Genomic DNA, 25117 nt, shown 5'->3' with positions numbered 1-25117 from the left:
ACGTAAGGCCCGAACAACATCCAGGAGGGCCAATTTAGAATTCTCTCCAGGAGAAGACGACGGAGTAAAAGCCGGAAGAACAATGTCCTGATTTAAATGGAATGCTGAAACAACCTTTGGAAGGAAAGAAGGTTTAGTCCGGAGAACCACCCGGTTCTCATGAAACACTAACAAGGGCGGCCTGCAAGAAAGAGCCGCCAACTCAGACACTCGTCTAGCTGAGGTAATAGCTAAAAGAAAAACAACTTTTTGCGTTAGATAACGTAGTTCCACAGATTCCAAAGGTTCAAATGGAGAGTTTTGAAGGGCCGTAAGTACTAAGTTTAAATCCCAGGGAGGAACAAAAGGTGGTTGAATTCGAAGTACTCCCTGCAGGAATGTTTGAACCTCTGGAATGATCGCTAGTTTCTTTTGAAAAAGAATCGACAAGGCTGAAACCTGACCCTTCAGGGAAGAAAGCCTCAAGCCCTTATCGAGACCCTCCTGGAGGAAAGAGAGCAGGCGAGGAAGTCTAAACAAATGCGGAGTCAAGCCCCGTTTTTCACACCAAGCAATGTAAATACGCCATACCCTATGGTAAATGCCAGAAGTCACCGGTTTTCTAGCCCGAATCATCGTCTGAACAACCGAACGAGACAGACCTTTTGCTTTCAAAATGTTGGATTCAAGAACCAAGCCGTCAAAGCCAGCCGATTTAAATCTGGGTGGCGACAAGGTCCTTGAAGAAGAAGATCTGGTCGCAGAGGGAGGTGAAAGGGGTCTCCGACGACCATGCTGCGTAGAAGAGTGTACCACTGTCGACGCGGCCAATCTGGATCCACCAGAATTATTGCGAGACCTTCTCGCCAAATGCGTTGAAGTAGACGTGGAAGCAATGGAATTGGCGGGAACACGTAACCCAGCTGAAACTGCCACGGGGCTGTTAGAGCATCGATCAGAAATGCTTGAGTATCCTGAGTCCTTGAGCCGTAATGAGGAAGTTTTTTGTTGAGCCGGGACGCCATCAGGTCTACGTCTGGCATTCCCCAGCGGTCCACTAGAGAGAAACACTTCCTGGTGAAGTTCCCATTCTCCCGGATGAATCGTGTGACGACTCAAAAAATCTGCTTCCCAGTTCTCGACTCCTGGAATGTGAATTGCTGAAATCACAGGAATCCAACGTTCCGCCCACGTGAGAATCTGAGCGACTTCTCTCATTGCGGACCAGCTGCGAGTTCCTCCCTGTTTGTTGATGTAAGCCACCGCCGTGGCATTGTCGGACTGCACACGAACTGGATGACCTTGTACCATTGTTTGAATCTGAATGAGTGCATACCGGATCGCCCTCAATTCCAGAATGTTGATCTGTAATTTTGACTCCTGATTGTTCCAGCGCCCCTGGAAATGATGAGTCTGGAACACTGCTCCCCAACCGCTGAGGCTTGCGTCTGTGGTGACCATCATCCAAGACCAGACCGTGAACGGCGCACCCTTCCTCAAATTGTGACTGTGAAGCCACCAGTGGAGCGACTGACGAGTCTTTACCGACAAGCGGATCAACTGCAATTCGAGACGTGGATCCGTCCGAGCCCAACAGCTGAGAATCTGAGCTTGAAGAGGTCGGGCATGAAATCTGGCGTATGGGACTGCCTCGAATGAGGACACCATCTTGCCCAGCACCTGCATGCATCTGAGGACCGATACTACCGGTAAGTGTAACAGGGTCCGGATTCTGGACTGCAAATCCTGAATTTTGTCCGTAGGAAGAAACACCTTCTGGCTGTTGGTGTCGAATAAAAGTCCCAGAAAAACCATTTTCTGTGAAGGGAGTAAAGACGACTTTGGAAAGTTGATTATCCACCCGAACAACTGTAGGGTCTCTGTCGTTAGACGCAGGTTCTGAGTGAGAATCTCCGCTGACGGGGCCTTGACCAACAGGTCGTCCAAGTATGGAGTGATGTTGACCCCTTGGCAACGGAGAACTGAGACGACATGACCCATGACTTTTGTAAAAACCCGGGGGAGCCGTGGAGAGACCAAAGGGAAGGGCCCGAAACTGAAAATGCCACGGACCGACTGCAAATCTCAGAAGAGATTGATGTCCTACCCAAATTGGGACATGTAAGTAGGCGTCTTTTATGTCTATTGAAGCCAAATATTCCCCTGGCTCCATGGCTGCGATAATTGAGCGAATGGATTCCATCTTGAATTTTTGGGATGAGAGGTACGGGTTGAGAGCTTTCAGATTCAGAATGGGTCGAAACGAACCATCCGGCTTGTCTACGAGAAAAAGACCCGAGTAAAAGCCCCGACCTCTTTGAGGAGATGGAACCGGAAGGACTACTCCATTTTGTAATAAGGTTGTTGTTGCCTGAAGGAGAGCTTGACGTCTGGAGGGATCGTCTGGGAGAGGTGTGACGAATAGTCGGGTTGGGACTGTCTCTTCGAAGTCCAACATATATCCTCTGGAAATGACCCCCATTACCCACCGATCTGGTTTCGATAGGAGCCACACTTCCCTGAACTGAAGTAAGCGAGCCCCAAACTTCTTTGATCCCTCCGGAAGACCTGAAACGTCATGCCTCAGGCTTGTCGGCAGGCTTACTGGCCGGTCTGCGAGTAGCCTGAGATCCTCTACCTCTGAATGATCCCCTTCGTGGAAATCTGGAGAAGGCACGATAGGATTGGAAGCTACCTCTGCCCTGCGTACGAAAGGACCGAAATCTTGTAGGCTTCGGTTTGTGAGGAGCAGATGGAAGAAAAGGGCTCTTTCCTCCAGTAGTATCTGAAATAATCTTCTTTAACTCCGAACCAAAAAGAAACTCGCCTTCAAAAGGAACTGCCGTCAAGGTCTGCTTTGAATCCGAATCAGCATTCCAAAACCTAAGCCAAAGAGACCGTCTTGCGGATACTGTTAAGGCAGAAACACGGGACTGTAGCGCCACATAAGTAAGAGCCTCCGAAATCTGTTCTGCTAATTGAATGGCTTCCGACGGATCGTCCGCCTGCATCCCAGATACAACCTGTGCAAGCCATTCATCCACGGCTTTAAGCACCCAGGCACCCGCCAGAACTGGACGGAGAGAGACACCTGATAAAGAAAACATAGATTTTAGTAATGCTTCTATCTTCCTATCGGTAGGGTCTTTTAAAGTCACAGACTGTACCGAAGGAATAACCGTAGCTTTTGCCAAATGTGAGATAGGAGCGTCTACCTTTGGGGCCGTCTCCCAAAATTTTGTATCTTCCTCCGTAAAAGGATATAGAAATTTTAATTTTTTAGGAGCCTGGAAACGAGAATCCGGTTTAAGCCAGGGTTCTTTTAAAATATCCGCAAAGTGAGAGTAAGAAGGAAAGGCAGTAACCTGTCTCTTCTGTCGTTTGAAGAAGGAAGAGGAAGTCTCGGCCACTGCCGTATCCTGAATATTAAGTGTCTGACGAATGGCTTCTATTAGTAATCTAACACCTGAACTAGTAGATAACTCCTCATCTTCCCAAGCCGAAACTTCGTCCCATTCAGGATCTACCTCCCCTTCCTCCAATGGAGATGTCAGAGAATCCAACTCCTCTCCCGGAAACGTTATAGCGGGTAACGGCTGCGGTCGCTTAGTAGCAGCCGAACTTCTGGCAGAATTTACAAACTTATTTAAAGACTGAGTTAAATCAGTAAGACACTTTCCCATATTCTGGGCCCACAGAGGCTCCACCTGAGTCTGAGCCAATTCTGCCTCCGTCCTAGACTGACGCAAATCTGAAATTGCATCCACCATGTTCTTGACCCAAGGGGGCATAGACTGATCTGTGGAACTGCCTTGCTGATCTACCACTGATGCACCAGAGAACGAAGTAAGAGGGTACCTGCGTCAGCACTACCCTTAGCCAGCTTTGTGCCACACTGTGAACAGGAAAAATAAACCACTGAGGTCGTTTTGCCCTTTGTAGGTTTGTCCGGTTTACTGGCCATTTCCTACTCTGATTATGTACTATAATTTTCTAGCCCAGTGTTCTAGTAGTTATCTTTAGTGTCCCCACTAAGTCTGACTGCGATCCCCCACTAGGATTTATACTTGCAGTTAGATGTGTAAAGAAAAAAAAAAACCTCCTTGTTCCGTGTATGTGCCTGTAGCACAGCGTCCCCCCGTCTGCAGGCAGAGAAGATGGCGCCAGTAAGCTGTACAGCAGCGCGCGCGGGCCGAGCTGGGCGGGAAGACGGCCCTGCACGCCTGACGTAACTGCTGTCTCTATTCAGCGGCGAAACCGGAAGTTCGGCTCCCGCACGCCGCTACACCCAGCTGCTGTCGCGGTAGCTTGGTATTGGTCCCAGGGGGTGTATAACACTCTCCCGGACCTGACCACTGTACGCCCCCACCACCCTTCAGTCACTCTCACTGAGGAAAAATCTCTGACACGGCGGGCGGCTGGCCAGCGGATGGTCGCACGCTCCGGGGGGGGGTCTGCATACATAAAAGAAATAATAATAACCAAGGGGACAGCCCAATACTGTCAGTGACAGATTGTGGCTGTCCTGTACCTTATTCTGCAGATCTCTTTTCCTAAAGGCCCCAGTGACCAAAGTATGGTGGCCTCCAACAGCAGCCCGGAGTGGGGTACTAAACCCACTCCATTTATACCTGTCACCTGTAAACAGGGACTAGGTACTTGAGAATAAAGCAAAAAAATAAAAAATCTAAGGAGAAATAAAAACTGTCTGTACTCCACAGGCACAAAACTAAAACTGAATATGGCTGAGCAGGAAGGAGATGGGAGGGGTTAGAGGGGGGAGGAGTCAGCTTTTGATAGATTCTGTGCCAAACTCCTCTACCACACACCTCTAACCCACAAGTAACGGCGCAGCGTCCCCCAGATGGAGGACAGAGAAATTGGGTATATTGTTTACATACATCATGTTGAAATTATTAAAATGTTGACTGAACAGTGTGCCCCAATGCAGCAGGGTTCCGGTATGAATGGTCGACCATGTTATGGTCGACAGTCATTAGGTCGACCAATATTGGTCGACATTGACATGGTCGACATGGACACATGGTCGACACATGAAAAGGTCGACATGAGTTTTTTTACTTTTTGGGGTGTCGTTTTTTGCGTAAAGTGACTGGGAACCCCAATTAGTGCACCGCGTTCGCTCACCATGCTTCGGGCATGGTGCCTTCGCTCCGCTACCGCTTCGCTCGGCACAGATTACCGTTCCAATCGTAGTCCACGTGGATCATAAAGTATGGAAAAGTTCCCCAAAAGAAAAAAAACTCATGTCGACCTTTTCATGTGTCGACCTTTCATGTGTCGACCATGTGTCAATGTCGACTAATAGTGGTCGACCTAATGACTGTCGACCATAACATGGTCGACCATGTGAACGGATACCGTGCAGCAGTTACTTACTTGGAAGCAGATCTCCGGCGGTTTAGAATTATCGATAGTGGATACTTTTGCCATTGATGTCTGAGAACCCGACGATTACTTTTTCCTCCCACTGTACTTACCTCTGGGGTGATACAGAGGTGGGTGCGCTTCCAATAGTGGCTGCTACCGCGTCTTTATGCCATTGCCGCAGCCAATGAGACGCCACCTGGTGCTGCGCAAATCCGCCAATATGTGCATAAAGACCCACCGTCAACTGGACGTCGGCCAACCCATCAGACATTAGAGCAACTCTACGGATGCTCAGACATGGACCAAACCATTGATGCTGGCTGGCAGCTATTGGTAACTGAGCAGTGAGTGAGTCACTCACTGTGTATGTGCTGCTCTATCTCCGTGCTGGGGTGGTGCTCTCTGCCGGTCCGAGATGGACACCTGGCTGTGTGCCAAGTGGCACTGGAGGCGCACACACACCATTTCAGTGGGCAATGCATTCCTGGGTGGTAAAAGGCAGGCGTGTCGCGGCCAGCGTCTGCATCTTTGTCCGCAGTTGCACTGGCACAGACGGCCATTCTGATGTCCGATGGTGCAACCATTTACACACAGTTGCAGGTTAGAGAAGCTGCCAGTGGGCGTCTCTGTAAGATTCCGTCAGCTGCTGCATTAGAATCCATTTGCAGTCAAGTTGCATAGAAACATCCGTTATCATCCACCTCTTTCAAAGGGCAATCCCTTAATCGATGGTAGACACACTAATCTCATAACCCCATTCAGTTCTATCATTGACCAGAGAACAAGCCCAGCAGCCGCCGGGCATCAAAAAATTGTATGAAACTCATGGTTGTTCCTCTCCACGGAAATCTTTAGTAAAAGGCGAAAGATTTATTCGATCTGAAGAGAAACCAGAGTATACACATTGCTGTACGGAGCCCCGGTGCAGCCAGACGCGGCCCCCCTCTCACTCACTGAGAGCGCACTCACCCTCACACTGTACACTACATATAATCACTGCAAGGAGTATACTCAGTCACGATTCCCTCAGCGACTTTTCATTGTGTTACACTAATTACAAACATGAAATAAATCAGCCAGAAACGAGTGCAGGCAGCCGTGGTGCATCATGGGTATGCAAATGAGACACGCGTGTCCGCTCAGTGCAGTAAGAGATCCTGCCACTAGTGGGAGCAGGAGAGTCAGCAACCACATAACTCTCTGCAGCCTCTCACAGCTCGGGACATGCATTGTACATACACAGAACATTTTAGGCTGTTGCCAGGTGACAGGAAAACCCCGATCCCGGCTCTTGCTTATTACAATGACAACATCCCATAGAAGATAAATAAGCTCATTATTACTATTTACACTTACACTAGTGACGTCAGTGCGTGTGTGCATTGCTTGTTAGCAAAGGCGTAACTAGGGTTTTCGGAGACCAGGGCAAGATGGAAATTGGCGCATGTGCGTGCGCCGAAGGCGCGCGTGGCGAAAATGGGCGTGGTCACACACCAGAGGGGGTGTGGCTATGCTCCAGAAGGGGTGTGGCCACTGAAAATGGCCCACAGTGCCGGATACATGCTCCAGAGTGCCAGTTACATTGCCCCACTCAGTGCCAGATACATTGCCCCACTCAGTGCCAGATACATTGCCACACTCAGTGCCAGATACATGCCCCACAGTGCCAGTTACATTGCCCCACTCAGTGCCAGTTACATTGCCCCACTCAGTGCCAGTTACATTGCCCCACTCAGTGCCAGTTACATTGCCCCACTCAGTGCCAGTTACATTGCCCCACTCAGTGCCAGATACATTGCCCCACTCAGTGCCAGATACATTGCCACACTCAGTGCCAGATACATGCCCCACAGTGCCAGTTACATTGCCCCACTCAGTGCCAGTTACATTGCCCCACTCAGTGCCAGTTACATTGCCCCACTCAGTGCCAGTTACATTGCCCCACTCAGTGCCAGTTACATTGCCCCACTCAGTGCCAGTTACATTGATACATTGCCCCACAGTGCCCTCACTCACCGGCCGCTGGCTTGTTGTTATGAGAGGGGAGGGGAGCACAGCGCAGCGCCTCTCCTTCCCCTCACCGCTCCCGGTCTCCGACAGCTGTCTGGCGCCGGTTCGCTAGCCAATCAGAGCTCGCGGACCGGCAGCCAATCAGGAGCCGGTCCGCAAGCTCTGATTGGTTATTGCCGGAGACCGGACACAGCAGCGCTGCTGGCAGCGGCGGTGAGGGGAGGGAGAGACGCTGCGCTCTGCTCCCCTCACATTTAGGGTTGACGGGGGCTAGTGGGGCATGATGCGCCCCCCTCTCCTGGGCCTGCCAGGGCGCCCAGGGCACGTGCCCCACTCACCCTACCCTAGATACACCTCTACTTATTAGGACCGATATACCACACTAGTGCTATTACACTATAAAGGTCTGCAGGCGAGGATCTCCAAATGCCCCCATACTGTAACTAGTTACCCCCGAGGCAGGAGGTGGACGCTCTCATACAGCTTTTATACTAACATTCAGAGTTGCGCACGGATCCTTCCCGGGTGCAACTCAGCGACACCCCTTTCAGACAGGTGGCCTGTGACGGCATATTGCCGGGTCGCATCCACCCACCTAATCCATTCACACTGCACCGTAACTCGGGTCCTTCCCAGCACCAAGCTAGCAGGCTGGATTCCCGGGTAACTAGATCCAGGTAAATCCTTTTACACCGAGCCGCTTCCGGGTTATCACAGCAATAACCTGGGGTTTTGGCAGCAGTGTAAAAGGGGTATTAGAGGCAACAGGCCTTATCACCCCCCATCCCCCAGATCCATACGGCCCCTCAGGAAGTAAGTATCTTCTGTCCCCCCTCCACAGAGGTAGGGGGCGCCCCGGCACGTTTATGCCCTAGATTCCAGGAACCATTGGGCTCCTTTATACTCCTCTTCAATGCATAGATTGGCCAACCTGTGGGAAATGAGGACAAGCCTGAGCTTCATCAGGAACTGTGCCCTCAGTAGCTCCTAGAGAGGGGGTCTCCCATAAAGTGGGGAGAACCAATTACTCCTGACCCTAAATACAAGTGACATAAAAGCGGTAAGGGCCTGGCCAATAAACAGCCCGCCGCCACGAGGCCCGGCCAATAAACACCCCGCCGCCGTGAGGCCGGCCAATATACACCCCGCTTCCTTTACCACCTATAATACAGTGCCAGTGCCTGACTCTTACCAGGGAGTCAGTGTTGAGGCTTGCTGACACAGAAGACTCTCCACTGTGATTGGCTCTAGCGGCCGTGACGCAGACAGCCTAAGGTTGAGTCTTCAAACATCGATGTTTCATCACATTTATGGATTTCCAGCTGACCTCACCGGTGAAGTGTAGATGGGTACATCAATGGTCAACATCAATGCAGACCCTCCACTGGTCCAACCCTGATTGGGAGTGAATGTGTGGCCGTGCCGCCTGTTGTCTGGGGAGAATGAGGCTCACAAGGGGGGAGTGGTCAGGCTGTTACTGGTGGAAACAGAGCAAGTATGGCCAGCAAGTGTCAGCTGGGAGTAGTAGTCCTCTCAGAGATTGGGCACAGGAGTTCTCTGCCGGCTCCCCCTCAGCATTGGGGAAGGGGGGGGGGGGGGGGGGGGGAAGACACCACAATGCCCACTCAATGAGTGGGAGCGACACACATGTGAGCCCTATACAGGGAGACAGTCTCCCAGGAAGAGGGGTGAGAGCACAATGGTGGAATAGCTTAAGGGGTAAAATGCCCTCATGCTCCCCCCCCCCCCAAGCCTCCATTACAGGGGGGGGGGGGGGGCATTGTGAGCTGTGCGACTGGCTGCAGAAGCAAAGTCTGATAGAAGTTCCAGGAGAAGCTGCCAGTCTGCACTACATGGGGACTGTACAGCCCCACTCCATACAGGGAAGACGGAATTCACAGAGACAGCCCTGGAGGGATGAGACACCTGTGTATTATCTGGTGAGAGAGGCGGAGAGCGAGAGTAATGAGGGGTGGAAGTGACCGCTTACTGGTGACAAGGCTGCATGTAGGAGATGCTGTGTGGTACTACAAGTGACAGCCAGGCAGGAGATGCTGCGCGGTACTACAACTGGCAGCCAGGCGGGAGATGCTGTGCGGTACTACAAGTGACAGCCAGGAGGGAGATGCTGTGTGGTACTACAAGTGACAGCCAGGCGGGAGATGCTGCGTGGTACTACAAGTGACAGCCAGGCGGGAGATGCTGTGTGGCACTACAAGCCAGGCAGGAGATGCTGTGTGGTACTACAAGTGACAGCCAGGCGGGAGATGCTGTGTGGTACTACAAGTGACAGCCAGGTGGGAGATGCTGCGTGGTACTACAAGTGACAGCAAGGCGGGAGATGCTGTGTGGCACTACAAGCCAGGCAGGAGATGCTGTGTGGTACTACAAGTGACAGCCAGGCGGGAGATGCTGTGCGGTACTACAAGTGACAGCCAGGTGGGAGATGCTGTGTGGTACTACAAGTGACAGCCAGGTGGGAGATGCTGTGTGGTACTGCAAGTGACAGCCAGGTGGGAGATGCTGACGAGCGGCGGTGACATGTCAGTGTTTGAGAGGGTGATATGTAGCATAGAGACCACCGAACACCCAATTTATTCACCCAGGTCACTGCAGAAGCTGACAGTGTATGCTGGGGCTTGTAGTTCCACCACGTTACAGACTAGCCTGGCCTCTGTCTCGGCCAGTGACACACAGAGCTCACACCCCGGCTGACCACTGTACCATGCATCGTGCTGTGTGTACTTGGTTACAGTCTATGTGTTGCTATATAAATATTCTCTGGTCTAGATAAAGACCGGGGGGAATCTCTGCATGGTCACTACACTGTAAGGAACGCACTCTGGTGGCGACTGACGCTAACACTCTCGTATTACACTGGCAGGTCCAGCGGCGGCTCCTACCTGCTCTGCTCTCTGCCGGTCTGAGATGTGCACCTGGCTGAGTGCATGCGAGGAATCGATGCAGGAGGCGGAGGCAGCGTCAGCTCCAGAGGCAAGCAGCCAATGTTCTGTCTGAGTTGCGCAGAACAAATCTAGAGGCACAAAGTCCATTTCAGTGGACAATGCATTCCTGGTGGTAAAGGGGGGGCGGCAAAGAGACTGAATCTCTCTCCGCAGCAGCATTGGCCATTCTGAAGTCCGATGGTGCAACCATTTACGCAAAGCGGCGGATTAGAGAAGCTGCCACTGGGCGTCTCCGTAAGCTTCCCTCGCCTGCCGCATTAGAATACATTTGCAGTCAAGTTGCATAGAAAGACCCAGTCACATGATCATCCAGCTCTGAATTAAGGATGGCCATCGACCATCAATGATTTCAAATCGTTAGTTTATGGCCAAAGTCGAATACTATTGCCATGGATGGCCGAGAAGCAGATGGTTTACCCCACTGGATACGATGGTCATGTATTTTGCAACCATTGATGCTTACTTATCATCGACAAAACACTCCAATGGCAATCCCTCTGTCTGAATCGGTAGCTAGTTTACAAAATAAATATATATGATACACACTCAGCATAACATCAGAGTATATCAGAAACCACTATACAATGTTTCCTCTTTCAAAGTGCCACCCCTTAAACCATCGATGGTAGACAGTAATATCATTCATAACCAATCGGTAGCATCCCACCACTGTTACCATGTGACCCTATTCGATTCTATCATTGACCAGAGAACAAGCCCAGCAGCCGCCGGGCATCAAAAAATTGTATGAAACTCATGGTTGTTCCTCTCCACGGAAATCTTTAGTAAAAGGCGAAAGATTTATTCGATCTGAAGAGAAACCAGAGTATACTCTAGAGATGGCTACTGACTCTCTGTCTCAACACAGTGACTGGAATCATCAGGAAGTGTGAATGACTCGAGTCACTCACTGTTTCATGAGTGGAGACAGCAGCAGCAGCTTCTCTCAGACAGAGGGAGGAAACTCTGTGTCCTGTGTCCTTCAGTCAGTGTGTTCTGCTGTCTTTAGCTGTGATTGGCCAGAGGCTATACCAGGTGACACCCAGTGGGAGGGGGGAGGGAGCAGTCACGACTCACCAGTCAGTAAATGCTCTGCTGCTGTGCCTGATCCATGTCATGAATCATGATTCATCCTGAGTCTGCCAGTGAGGGAGACAGTTGTACACTGTGTAGACTCAGTGACTCAGTGAATGAATCTGATTCATGCAGCAGGAGGTGGAGCCCCTGTGGTACAGGGCTCTCGGCTCAGTGCTCACTGATCCTGCTCAGTGTGATTGTGGGTGGCAAACTCCCTGGAGGCTAGATAGTGGATAATATAATAAATCCAAGGCCACCTAAAATCATCCAATCAGCAAAGTATGCAAGATAAAAAAAAAACAAAAAACGTTTTTATTTGGTTTAGTTACAGAATGAATGATGTGTTTCATGGCTGTTAAGCTTTCTCTCCTCAGCCAAAAGTAATGTCATATTCTATAACTAGTATGCAATAAGTGGTTATTAATAATATATCAACATAACAGTAAATCTATGTTAACATATTATTAACAATCAGGGCATAAGCAGCTGCCTCCCCCAGATACACTGTACAATCACTGCAGCTGAATAACTCCATGAGTCCAGCACTGATCCTCCAGCACTGGCAACTCACTGATTCATGTGCAGTCTCTGCAACACATTCCACTACAGATGAGTCATGACTCATGTGCCAAGACACTGACTCCAGACACTTCACTGAACTGAGTCATGTGTCTCAGCTCAGCTCAGCTCAGCTCAGTGAATCACTTTGCCCATGACTAGTATACTCATCGCTGTACGGAGCCCCGGTGCAGCCAGACGCGGCCTCCCTCTCACTCACTGAGAGCGCACTCACCCTCACACTGTACACTACATATAATCACTGCACGGAGTATACTCAGTCACGATTCTCCCAGAGACTTTTCATCGTGTTACACTAATTACAAACACGAAATAAATCAACAAGAAACGAGTGCAGGCAGCCGTGGTGCATCATGGGTATGCAAATGAGGCACGCTTGCTGCAGAGGTGTCTGCTCAGTGCAGTAAGCGATCCTGCCGCTAGTGGGAGCAGGAGAGTCAGCAACCACACAAGTCTCTGTAGCCTCTCGCAGCTCGGGACATACATTGTACATATACAGAACATTTTGGGCTGTTGCTAGGTGACAGGAAAACCCCGATCCGGGCTCTCACTTATTACAATAAAAACATCCCATAGAAGCCACATAACCTCATTATTACTATTTACACTTACACTAGTGACGTTAGCGTATGCATTGCCCATTAGGACTAATATGTAAGGACTAGTGTGGAATAATCACACTATAAAGGTGTGCAGGTGAGGATCTCCAAATGCCCCCATACTGTAACTAGTTACCCCCGGGGCAGGAGGTGGACGCTCTCATACAGCTTTTATACTAACATTCAGAGTTGCACCTGGGATTTGCGCACGGATCCTTCCCGAGTGCAACTCAGCGAGACCCCTTTCAGACAGGTGGCCTGTGACGGCATATTGCCGTGTTTGCCGACGCGTGCGGAGGCGGTTCTCCGAGCGCCGCAGCTTCTCTATGCAGTGAACGGGAGCCGCGTCACATTCACCCACCTAATCCATTCACACTGCACCGTAACTCGGGTCCTTCCCAGCACCAAACTAGCAGGTTGGATTCCCGGTAACTAGACCCAGGTAAATCCTTTTACACCGAGCCGCTTCCGGGGAATCACAGCAATAACCTGGGGTTTTAGCAGCAGTGTAAAAGGGGTATTAGAGGCAACAGGCCTTACACACACACCCCCATCCCCCAGATCCATACGGCCCCTTTGGAAGTAAGTATCTTCTGTCCCCCCTCCACAGAGGTAGGGGGCGCCCTGGCACGTTTATGCCCTAGATTCCAGGAACCATTGGGCACCTTTAGACCCATCTTCAATGCATAGATTGGCCAACCTGTGGGAAATGAGGACACGCCGGAGCTTCATCAGGAACTGTGCCCTCAGCAGCTCCTAGAGAGGTAGTCTCCATAAAGTGGGGAGAACCAATTACTCCTGACCATAAACACAAATGACATAAAAGTGGTAAGGGCCCGGCCAATAAACACCCCGCCGCTGTGAGGCCCGGCCAATAAACACCACCGCCGTGAGGCCCGGCCAATAAACACCACTGCCGCTGTGAGGCCTGGCCAATAAACACCCCAGAGGCCCGGCCAATAAACTCCCAGCGGCCTTTAGCATCTATAATACAGTGCCAGGGCCTGACCCTTGTTGCCAGGGGGTCTGTGTTGAGGCTTGCTGACACAGAAGACTCTCCACTGTGATTGGCTCTAGCGGCCGTGACGCAGACAGCCTAAGGTTGAGTCTTCAAACATCGATGTACATCACATTTATGATTTCCAGCTGATGTTCAGCTCACCGGTGAAGTGTAGATGGGTACATCGATGGTTAACATCAATGCAGACCCTCCACTGGTCCAACCCTCAGTGGGAGTGACTGTGTGGCCGTGCCGCCTGTTGTCTGGGGAGAATGAGGCTCACAAGGGGGGAGTGGTCAGGCTGTTACTGGTGGAAACAGAGCAAGCATGGCCAGCAAGTGTCAGCTGGGAGTAGTAGTCCTCTCAGAGATTGGGCACAGGAGTTCCCTGCCGGCTCCCCCTCAGCATTGGGGAAGGGGGGTGGCAGCAGACACCACAATGCCCACTCAATGAGTGAGAGCGACACACACATATGAGCCCTATACAGGGAGACAGTCTCCCAGGAAGAGGGGTGAGAGCACAATGGTGGAAGAGCTCAAGTGGGTAAAATGCCCTCATGCCTCCCCCCTAAGCCTCCATTACAGGGAAGGGGGGGGGGGCATTGTGAGGCTGTGCAACTGGCTACAGAAGCAAAGTCTGATAGAAGTTCCAGGAGAAGCTGCCAGTCTGCACTACATGGGGTCTGTACAGCCCCACTCCATACAGGGAAGACGGAATTCACGGAGACAGACCTGGTGGGATGAGACACCTGTGTATTATCTGGTGAGAGAGGCGGAGAGCGAGAGTAATGAGGGGTGGAAGTGACCGCTTACTGGTGACCAGGGCTGCATGTAGGAGATGCTGTGTGGTACTACAAGTGACAGCCAGGCGGGAGATGCTGTGTGGTACTACAAGTGACAGCCAGGCGGGTGATGCTGTGCGGTACTACAAGTGACAGCCAGGAGGGAGATGCTGTGTGGTACTACAAGTGACAGCCAGGCGGGAGATGCTGTGTGGTACTACAAGTGACAGTTAGGCGGAGATGCTGTGTGGTACTACAAGTGACAGCCAGGCGGAGATGCTGTGTGGTACTACAAGTGACAGCCAGGCGGGAGATGCTGTGTGGTACTACAAGTGACAGCCAGGCGGGAGATGCTGTGTGGTACTACAAGTGACAGCCAGGAGGGAGATGCTGTGTGGTACTACAAGCCAGGTGGGAGATGCTGTGCGGTACTACAAGTGACAGCCAGGCGGAGATGCTGTGTGGTAGTACAAGTGACAGCCAGGCGGAGATGCTGTGTGGTACTACAAGTGACAGTCAGGCGGGAGATGCTGTGCGGTACTACAAGTGACAGCTAGGCAGAGATGCTGTGTGGTACTACAAGTGACAGCCAGGCGGGAGATGCTGTGCGGTACTACAAGTGACAGCCAGGCGGGAGATGCTGTGCGGTACTACAAGTGACAGCCAGGCGGAGATGCTGTGTGGTACTACAAGTGACAGCAAGGCGGGAGATGCTGTGTGGTACTACAAGTGACAGCCAGGAGGGAGATGCTGTGCGGTACTACAAGTGACAGCCAGGCGGGAGATGCTGTGTGGTACTACAAGTGACAGCCAGGCGGGAGATGCTGTGTGGTACTACAAGTGACAGCCAGGCGGGAGATGGGGACGGGTGGCGGTGACGTGTCAGTGTGTGAGAGGGGGATGATGATGATGATGCTGCGCAGGGGGAGAAAGCAGTAACGCAATGTCAGACGTAACCTAACCACACCCGCACTGAGCTACGCCCTATTTATCATTCCCGTAGCGTAGAAACTGCCGCACACCCAATTTATTCACCCAGGTCACTGCAGAAGCTGACCGTGTATGCTGGGGCTTGTAGTTCCACCACGTTACAGACTAGCCTGGCCTCTGTCTCGGCCAGTGACACACAGAGCTCACACCCCGGCTGACCACTGTACCATGCATCGTGCTGTGTGTACTTGGTTACAGTCTGTGTGTTGCTATATAAATATTCTGTGGTCTAGATAAAGACCGGGGGGAATCTCTGCATGGTCACTACACTGTAAGGAACGCACTCTGGCGGCGGTTGACGCTCGCTGTGTATATGCTGCAGCATGACGGATCCGGCGGTGTAATACGAGAGCAATGGCGGCTTCTACCTGCTCTGCTCTCTGCCGGTCTGAGATGTGCACCTGGCTGAGTGCATGCGAGGGATCGATGCAGGAGGTGGAGGCAGCGTCAGCTCCAGCGGTAAGAAGCCAATGTTCTGTCTGAGTTGCGCAGAACAAATCTAGAGGCACAAAGTCCATTTCAGTGGACAATGCATTCCTGGTGGTAAAGGGGGGGCGGCAAAGAGACTACATCTCTGTCGGCAGTGGCATTGGCCATTCTGAAGTCCGATGGTGCAACCATTTCCACAAAGCGGCGGATTAGAGAAGCTGCCATTGGGCGTCTCTGTAAGCTTCCGTCGCCTGCCGCATTAGAATAAATTACAGTCAAGTTGCATAGAAAGACGCAGTCACATGATCATCCAGCTCTGAATTAAGGATGGCCATCGACCATCAATGATTTCAAATCATCATTAGTTTATGGCCAAAGTCGAATACTATTGCCATCGATGGGCGAGAAGCAGATGGTTTCCCCTACTGGATAGTCAGTGAAGGAATAGGGTTCGTGTAACCATTGATGGTTACTTACCATCGACCGAACACTCCGATGGCGATCCCTGCTCTGAATCAGTAGCTAGTTTACAAAAAACAAACAAAAAAAACACATATACACACATATATATATATATATATATATATATATATATACATATATATGTAAAATAGTAACATCAGAGTATATTAGAAACCATGATTAGAATATACAATATTTCCTCTTTCATCTCCCCTCACCTTAAACCATCGATGGTAGACACTAATAGCATTACCAATTGACAGCAACCAACCCATGTGACCCTATTCGATTCTATCATTGACCAGAGAACAAGCCCAGCAGCTGCCGGGCATCAAAAATTTGTATGAAACTCATGGTTGTTCCTCTCCACGGAAATCTTTAGTAAAAGGCGAAAGATTGATTCGATCTGAAGAGAAACCAGAGTATGCACATTGCCGTACGGGGCCCCGGTGCAGTCAGACGCGGCCTCCCTCTCACTCACTGAGAGCGCACTCACCCTCACACTGTACACTACATATAATCACTGCACGGAGTATACTCAGTCACGATTTCCCCAGCGACTTTTCATCGTGTTACACTAATTACAAACATGAAATAAATCAGCAAGAAACGAGTGCAGGCAGCCGTGGTGCATCATGGGTATGCAAATGAGGCACGCTTGCTGTGGAGGTGTCTGCTCAGTGCAGTAAGCGATCCTGCCGCTAGTGGGAGCAGGAGAGTCAGCAGCCACACAAGTCTCTGTAGCCTCTCGCAGCTCGGGACATACATTGTACATACACAGAACATTTTGGGCTGTTGCTAGGTGACAGGAAAGCCCCGATCCGGGCTCTCACTTATTACAATAAAAACATCCCATAGAAGATAAATAAGCTCATTATTACTATTTACACTTACACTAGTGACGTCAGTGCGTGTGTGCGCATTGCCCATCAGGACTGATTACTCCACACTAGTCCTTACATATTACACTATAAAGGTGTGCAGGCGAGGATCTCCAAATGCCCCCATACTGTAACTAGTTACCCCCGGGGCAGGAGGTGGACGCTCTCATACAGCTTTTATACTAACATTCAGAGTTGCACCTGGGATTTGCGCACGGATCCTTCTCGAGTGCAACTCAGCGAGACCCCTTTCAGACAGGTGGCCTGTGACGGCACATTGCCGTGTTTGCCGACGCGTGCGGAGGCGGCTCTCCGAGCGCCGCAGCTTCTCTATGCAGTGAACGGGAGCCGGGTCACATTCACCCACCTAATCCATTCACACTGCACCGTAACTCGGGTCCTTCCCAGCACCAAGCTAGCAGGCTGGATTCCCGGGTAACTAGATCCAGGTAAATCCTTTTACACCGAGCCGCTTCCGGGAAATCACAGCAATAACCTGGGGTTTTAGCAGCAGTGTAAAAGGGGTATTAGAGGCAACAGGCCTTATCACCCCCCATCCCCCAGATCCATACGGCCCCTTAGGAAGTATCTTCTGTCCCCCCTCCACAGAGGTAGGGGGCGCCCCGGCACGTTTATGCCCTAGATTCCAGGAACCATTGGGCTCCTTTATACTCATCTTCAATGCATAGATTGGCCAACCTGTGGGAAATGAGGACAAGCCTGAGCTTCATCAGGAACTGTGCCCTCAGCAGCTCCTAGAGAGGGGGTCTCCCATAAAGTGGGGAGAACCAATTACTCCTGACCCTAAATATAAGTGACATAAAAGTGGTAAGGGCCCAGACAATAAACACCCCACCACTGTGAGGCCCGGCCAATAAACACCCTGCACCCGTGAGGCCCGGCCATAAACACCCCACCGCTGTGAGGCCCGGCCAAGAAACGCCTCGCCGCTGTGAGGCCCGGCCAATAAACGCCTCGCCGCTGTGAGGCCCGGCCAATAAACACCCCGCAGCTGTGAGGCCCGGCCAATAAACACCCCGCAGCTGTGAGGCCCGGCCAATAAACACCCCGCAGCTGTGAGGCCCGGCCAATAAACACCCCACAGCTGTGAGGCCCGGCCAATAAACACCCCACAGCTGTGAGGCCCGGCCAATAAACACCCCACAGCTGTGAGGCCCGGCCAATAAACGCCCCGTGGCCTTTACCATCTATAATACAGTGACCCTTGCCAGGGAGTCAGTGTTGAGGCTTGCTGACACAGAAGACTCTCCACTGTGATTGGCTCTAGCGGCCGTGACGCAGACAGCCTAAGGTTGAGTCTTCAAACATCGATGTTTCATAACATTTATGATTTCCAGCTGACATCACCGGTGAGGTGTAGATGGGTACATCAATGGTTAACATCAATGCAGACCCTCCACTGGTCCAACCCTGATTGGGAGTGAATGTGTGGCCGTGCCGCCTGTTGTCTGGGGAGAATGAGGCTCAGAAGGGGGGAGTGGTCAGGCTGTTACTGGTGGAAACAGAGCAAGCATGGCCAGCAAGTGTCAGCTGGGAGTAGTAGTCCTCTCAGAGATGGGGAGCCGGCAGGGAACTCCTGTGTCCACTCAGCAATGGGGAAGGGAAGCGTGGCAGACACCACAATGCCCACTCAATGAGTGAGAGCGACACACACATATGAGCCCTATACAGGGAGACAGTCTCCCAGGAAGAGGGGTGAGAGCACAATGGTGGAAGAGCTAAGCCTCCATTACAGGGGGGGGGGGGGGGGGGGGGGCATTGTGAGCTGTGCAACTGGCTACAGAGGCAAAGTCTGATAGAAGTTCCAGGAGAAGCTGCCAGTCTGCACTACATGGGGTCTGTACAGCCCCACTCCATACAGGGAAGACGGAATTCACAGAGACAGACCTGGAGGGATGAGACACCTGTGTATTATCTGGTGAGAGAGGCGGAGAGTGAGAGTAATGAGGGGTGGAAGTGACCGCTTACTGGTGACAAGGCTGCATGTAGGAGAAGCAGTGCGGTACTACAAGTGACAGCCAGGCGGGAAATGCAGTGCGGTACTACAAGTGACAGCCAGGCGGGAAATGCAGTGCGGTACTACAAGTGACAGCCAGGCGGGAAATGCAGTGCGGTACTACAAGTGACAGCCAGGCGGGAGATGCTGTGCGGTACTACAAGTGACAGCCAGGCGGGAGATGCTGTGCGGTACTACAAGTGACAGCCAGGCGGGAGATGCTGTGCGGTACTACAAGTGACAGCCAGGCGGGAGATGCTGTGCGGTACTACAAGTGACAGCCAGGCGGGAGATGCAGTGCGGTACTACAAGTGACAGCCAGGCGGGAGATGCTGCGTGGTACTACAAGTGACAGCCAGGCGGGAGATGCTGCGTGGTACTACAAGTGACAGCCAGGCAGGAGATGCTGTGCGGTACTACAAGTGACAGCCAGGCGGGAGATGCTGTGCGGTACTACAAGTGACAGCCAGGCGGGAGATGCTGTGTGGTACTACAAGTGACAGCCAGGCAGGAGATGGGGACGGGTGGCGGTGACGTGTCAGTGTGTGAGAGGGGGATGATGATGATGCTGCGCAGGTGGAGAAAGCAGTAACGCAATGTCAGACGTAACCTAACCACACCCGCACTGAGCTACGCCCTATTTATCATTCCCGTAGCGTAGAGACCGCCGCACACCCAATTTATTCACCCAGGTCACTGCAGAAGCTGACAGTGTATGCTGGGGCTTGTAGTTCCACCATGTTACAGACTAGCCTGGCCTCTGTCTCGGCCAGTGACACACACAGCTCACACCCCGGCTGACCACTGTACCATGCATGCATCGTGCTGTGTGTACTTGGTTACAGTCTGTGTGTTGCTATATAAATATTCTGTGGTCTAGATAAAGACCGGGGGGAATCTCTGCATGGTCACTACACTGTAAGGAACGCACTCTGGCGGCGGCTGACGCTCGCAGCGTATATGCTGCAGCATGACGGACCCGGCGGTGTAATACGAGAGCAATGGCGGCTTCTACCTGCTCTGCTCTCTGCCGGTCTGAGATGTGCACCTGGCTGAGTGTATGCGAGGAATCGATGCAGGAGGCGGAGGCAGCGTCAGCTCCAGAGGCAAGCAGCCAATGTTCTGTCTGAGTTGCGCAGAACAAATCTAGAGGCACAAAGTCCATTTCAGTGGACAATGCATTCCTGGTGGTAAAAGGGGGGCGGCAAAGAGACTGAATCTCTGTCGGCAGCAGCATTGGCCATTCTGAAGTCCGATGGTGCAACCATTTCCACAAAGCGCCGGATTAGAGAAGCTGCCACTGGGCGTCTCTGTAAGCTTCCATCGCCTGCCGCATTAGAATAAATTACAGTCAAGTTGCATAGAAAGACGCAGTCACATGATCATCCAGCTCTGAATTAAGGATGGCCATCGACCATCAATGATTTCAAATCATCATTAGTTTATGGCCAAAGTCGAATACTATTGCCATCGATGGGCGAGAAGCAGATGGGTTTCCCCTACTGGACAGTCAGTGAAGGAATAGGGTTCGTGTAACCATTGATGGTTACTTACCATCGACAGAACACTCCGATGGTAGACACTAATAGCATTACCAATTGACAGCAACCAACCCATGTTACCCCATTCGGTTCTATCATTGACCAGAGAACAAGCCCAGCAGCTGCCGGGCATCAAAAAATTGTATGAAACTCATGGTTGTTCCTCTCCACGGAAATCTTTAGTAAAAGGCGAAAGATTTATTCGATCTGAAGAGAAACCAGAGTATGCACATTGCTGTACGGGCCCCGGTGCAGTCAGACGCGGCCTCCCTCTCACTCACTGAGAGCGCACTCACCCTCACACTGTACACTACATATAATCACTGCACGGAGTATACTCAGTCACGATATCCCCAGCGACTTTTCATCGTGTTACACTAATTACAAACATGAAATAAATCAGCAAGAAACGAGTGCAGGCAGCCGTGGTGCATCATGGGTATGCAAATGAGGCACGCTTGCTGAGTGTGGAGGTGTCTGCTCAGTGCAGTAAGAGATCCTGCCGCTAGTGGGAGCAGGAGAGTCAGCAGCCACACAAGTCTCTGTAGCCTCTCGCAGCTCGGGACATACATTGTACATACACAGAACATTTTGGGCTGTTGCTAGGTGACAGGAAAGCCCCGATCCGGGCTCTCACTTATTACAATAAAAACATCCCATAGAAGATAAATAAGCTCATTATTACTATTTACACTTACACTAGTGACGTCAGTGCGTGTGTGCGCATTGCCCATCAGGACTGATTACTAGTCCACACTAGTCCTTACATATTACACTATAAAGGTGTGCAGGCGAGGATCTCCAAATGCCCCCATACTGTAACTAGTTACCCCCGGGGCAGGAGGTGGACGCTCTCATACAGCTTTTATACTAACATTCAGAGTTGCACCTGGGATTTGCGCACGGATCCTTCTCGAGTGCAACTCAGCAAGACCCCTTTCAGACAGGTGGCCTGTGACGGCACATTGCCGTGTTTGCCGACGCGTGCGGAGGCGGTTCTCAGAGCGCCGCAGCTTCTCTATGCAGTGAACGGGAGCCGCGTCACATTCACCCACCTAATCCATTCACACTGCACCGTAACTCGGGTCCTTCCCAGCACCAAGCTAGCAGGTTGGATTCCCGGGTAACTAGATCCAGGTAAATCATTTTACACCGAGCCGCTTCCGGGAAATCACAGCAATAACCTGGGGTTTTAGCAGCAGTGTAAAAGGGGTATTAGAGGCAACAGGCCTTATCACCCCCCATCCCCCAGATCCATACGGCCCCTTAGGAAGTAAGTATCTTCTGTCCCCCCTCCACAGAGGTAGGGGGCGCCCCGGCACGTTTATGCCCTAGATTCCAGGAACCATTGGGCTCCTTTATACTCATCTTCAATGCATAGATTGGCCAACCTGTGGGAAATGAGGACAAGCCTGAGCTTCATCAGGAACTGTGCCCTCAGCAGCTCCTAGAGAAGGGGTCTCCCATAAAGTGGGGAGAACCAATTACTCCTGACCCTAAATATAAGTGACATAAAAGTGGTAAGGGCCCAGACAATAAACACCCCGCCGCCACGAGGCCCGGCCAATAAACACCCTGCACCCGTGAGGCCCGGCCATAAACACCCCGCCGCTGTGAGGCCCGGCCAATAAACGCCTCGCCGCTGTGAGGCCCGGCCAATAAACACCCCACAGCTGTGAGGCCCGGCCAATAAACACCCCACAGCTGTGAGGCCCGGCCAATAAACACCCCACAGCTGTGAGGCCCGGCCAATAAACACCCCGCAGCTGTGAGGCCCGGCCAATAAACGCCCCGTGGCCTTTACCATCTATAATACAGTGACCCTTGCCAGGGAGTCAGTGTTGAGGCTTGCTGACACAGAAGACTCTCCACTGTGATTGGCTCTAGCGGCCGTGACGCAGACAGCCTAAGGTTGAGTCTTCAAACATCGATGTTTCATAACATTTATGATTTCCAGCTGACATCACCGGTGAGGTGTAGATGGGTACATCAATGCAGACCCTCCACTGGTCCAACCCTGATTGGGAGTGAATGTGTGGCCGTGCCGCCTGTTGTCTGGGGAGAATGAGGCTCAGAAGGGGGAAGTGGTCAGGCTGTTACTGGTGGAAACAGAGCAAGCATGGCCATCAAGTGTCAGCTGGGAGTAGTAGTCCTCTCAGAGATGGGAAGCCAGCAGGGAACTCCTGTGCCCACTCAGCAATAAGGAAGGGAAGCGTGGCAGAAACCACAATGTCCACTCAATGAGTGAGAGCGACACACACATATGAGCCCTATACAGGGAGACAGTCTCCCAGGAAGAGGGGTGAGAGCACAATGGTGGAAGAGCTCAAGTGGGTAAAATGCCCTCATGCCTCCCCCCTAAGCCTCCATTACAGGGGGGGGGGGGGGGGGGGGCATTGTGAGGCTGTGCAACTGGGAGAGAGGCGGAGAGCGAGAGTAATGAGGGATGGAAGTGACCGCTTACTGGTGACAAGGCTGCATGTAGGAGAAGCAGTGCAGTACTACAAGTGACAGCCAGGCGGGAGATGCTGTGCGGTACTACAAGTGACAGCCAGGAGGGAGATGCAGTGCGGTACTACAAGTGACAGCCAGGCGGGAGATGCTGTGCGGTACTACAAGTGACAGCCAGGAGGGAGATGCTGTGCGGTACTACAAGTGACAGCCAGGAGGGAGACGCTGTGCGGTACTACAAGTGACAGCCAGGCGGGAGATGCTGCGTGGTACTACAAGTGACAGCCAGGCGGGAGATGCTGCGTGGTACTACAAGTGACAGCCAGGCAGGAGATGCTGTGCGGTACTACAAGTGACAGCCAGGCGGGAGATGCTGTGCGGTACTACAAGTGACAGCCAGGCGGGAGATGCTGTGTGGTACTACAAGTGACAGCCAGGCAGGAGATGGGGACGGGTGGCGGTGACGTGTCAGTGTGTGAGAGGGGGATGATGATGATGATGCTGCGCAGGTGGAGAAAGCAGTAACGCAATGTCAGACGTAACCTAACCACACCCGCACTGAGCTACGCCCTATTTATCATTCCCGTAGCGTAGAGACCGCCGCACACCCAATTTATTCACCCAGGTCACTGCAGAAGCTGACAGTGTATGCTGGGGCTTGTAGTTCCACCATGTTACAGACTAGCCTGGCCTCTGTCTCGGCCAGTGACACACACAGCTCACACCCCGGCTGACCACTGTACCATGCATCGTGCTGTGTGTACTTGGTTACAGTCTGTGTGTTGCTATATAAATATTCTGTGGTCTAGATAAAGACCGGGGGGAATCTCTGCATGGTCACTACACTGTAAGGAACGCACTCTGGCGGCGGCTGACGCTCGCAGCGTATATGCTGCAGCATGACGGACCCGGCGGTGTAATACGAGAGCAATGGCGGCTTCTACCTGCTCTGCTCTCTGCCGGTCTGAGATGTGCACCTGGCTGAGTGTATGCGAGGAATCGATGCAGGAGGCGGAGGCAGCGTCAGCTCCAGAGGCAAGCAGCCAATGTTCTGTCTGAGTTGCGCAGAACAAATCTAGAGGCACAAAGTCCATTTCAGTGGACAATGCATTCCTGGTGGTAAAAGGGGGGCGGCAAAGAGACTGAATCTCTGTCGGCAGCAGCATTGGCCATTCTGAAGTCCGATGGTGCAACCATTTCCACAAAGCGCCGGATTAGAGAAGCTGCCACTGGGCGTCTCTGTAAGCTTCCATCGCCTGCCGCATTAGAATAAATTACAGTCAAGTTGCATAGAAAGACGCAGTCACATGATCATCCAGCTCTGAATTAAGGATGGCCATCGACCATCAATGATTTCAAATCATCATTAGTTTATGGCCAAAGTCGAATACTATTGCCATCGATGGGCGAGAAGCAGATGGGTTTCCCCTACTGGACAGTCAGTGAAGGAATAGGGTTCGTGTAACCATTGATGGTTACTTACCATCGACAGAACACTCCGATGGTAGACACTAATAGCATTACCAATTGACAGCAACCAACCCATGTTACCCCATTCGGTTCTATCATTGACCAGAGAACAAGCCCAGCAGCTGCCGGGCATCAAAAAATTGTATGAAACTCATGGTTGTTCCTCTCCACGGAAATCTTTAGTAAAAGGCGAAAGATTTATTCGATCTGAAGAGAAACCAGAGTATGCACATTGCTGTACGGGCCCCGGTGCAGTCAGACGCGGCCTCCCTCTCACTCACTGAGAGCGCACTCACCCTCACACTGTACACTACATATAATCACTGCACGGAGTATACTCAGTCACGATATCCCCAGCGACTTTTCATCGTGTTACACTAATTACAAACATGAAATAAATCAGCAAGAAACGAGTGCAGGCAGCCGTGGTGCATCATGGGTATGCAAATGAGGCACGCTTGCTGAGTGTGGAGGTGTCTGCTCAGTGCAGTAAG

General features: G+C 51.7%; 1 protein-coding gene and 5 non-coding genes across 13 annotated transcripts in view; all 6 read right to left on the bottom strand.

The window, feature by feature from the left end:
- The window catches only part of GRIP2 (glutamate receptor interacting protein 2), a 594020-nt gene that overhangs the window by 6196 nt on the left and 562707 nt on the right, over nucleotides 1–25117 (bottom strand). The window lies entirely within an intron of this gene.
- On the bottom strand, nucleotides 6155–6269 carry LOC134959313 (U5 spliceosomal RNA). The gene has a single exon (XR_010187362.1). It is a non-coding gene; the product is annotated as a U5 spliceosomal RNA (small nuclear RNA).
- Nucleotides 11062–11176, bottom strand: LOC134959312 (U5 spliceosomal RNA). Its single transcript, XR_010187361.1, has one exon. It is a non-coding gene; the product is annotated as a U5 spliceosomal RNA (small nuclear RNA).
- LOC134959455 (U5 spliceosomal RNA) lies at nucleotides 16575–16689 on the bottom strand. Its single transcript, XR_010187491.1, has one exon. It is a non-coding gene; the product is annotated as a U5 spliceosomal RNA (small nuclear RNA).
- LOC134959308 (U5 spliceosomal RNA) lies at nucleotides 20815–20929 on the bottom strand. The gene has a single exon (XR_010187356.1). It is a non-coding gene; the product is annotated as a U5 spliceosomal RNA (small nuclear RNA).
- Nucleotides 24736–24850, bottom strand: LOC134959307 (U5 spliceosomal RNA). The gene has a single exon (XR_010187355.1). It is a non-coding gene; the product is annotated as a U5 spliceosomal RNA (small nuclear RNA).

Source organism: Pseudophryne corroboree, chromosome 9, assembly GCF_028390025.1.
Source record: "Pseudophryne corroboree isolate aPseCor3 chromosome 9, aPseCor3.hap2, whole genome shotgun sequence".
Taxonomy (NCBI): domain Eukaryota; kingdom Metazoa; phylum Chordata; class Amphibia; order Anura; family Myobatrachidae; genus Pseudophryne; species Pseudophryne corroboree.
Note: the sequence above shows the minus strand (reverse complement) of the source record. Positions and strands in the feature narration are given on the sequence as shown.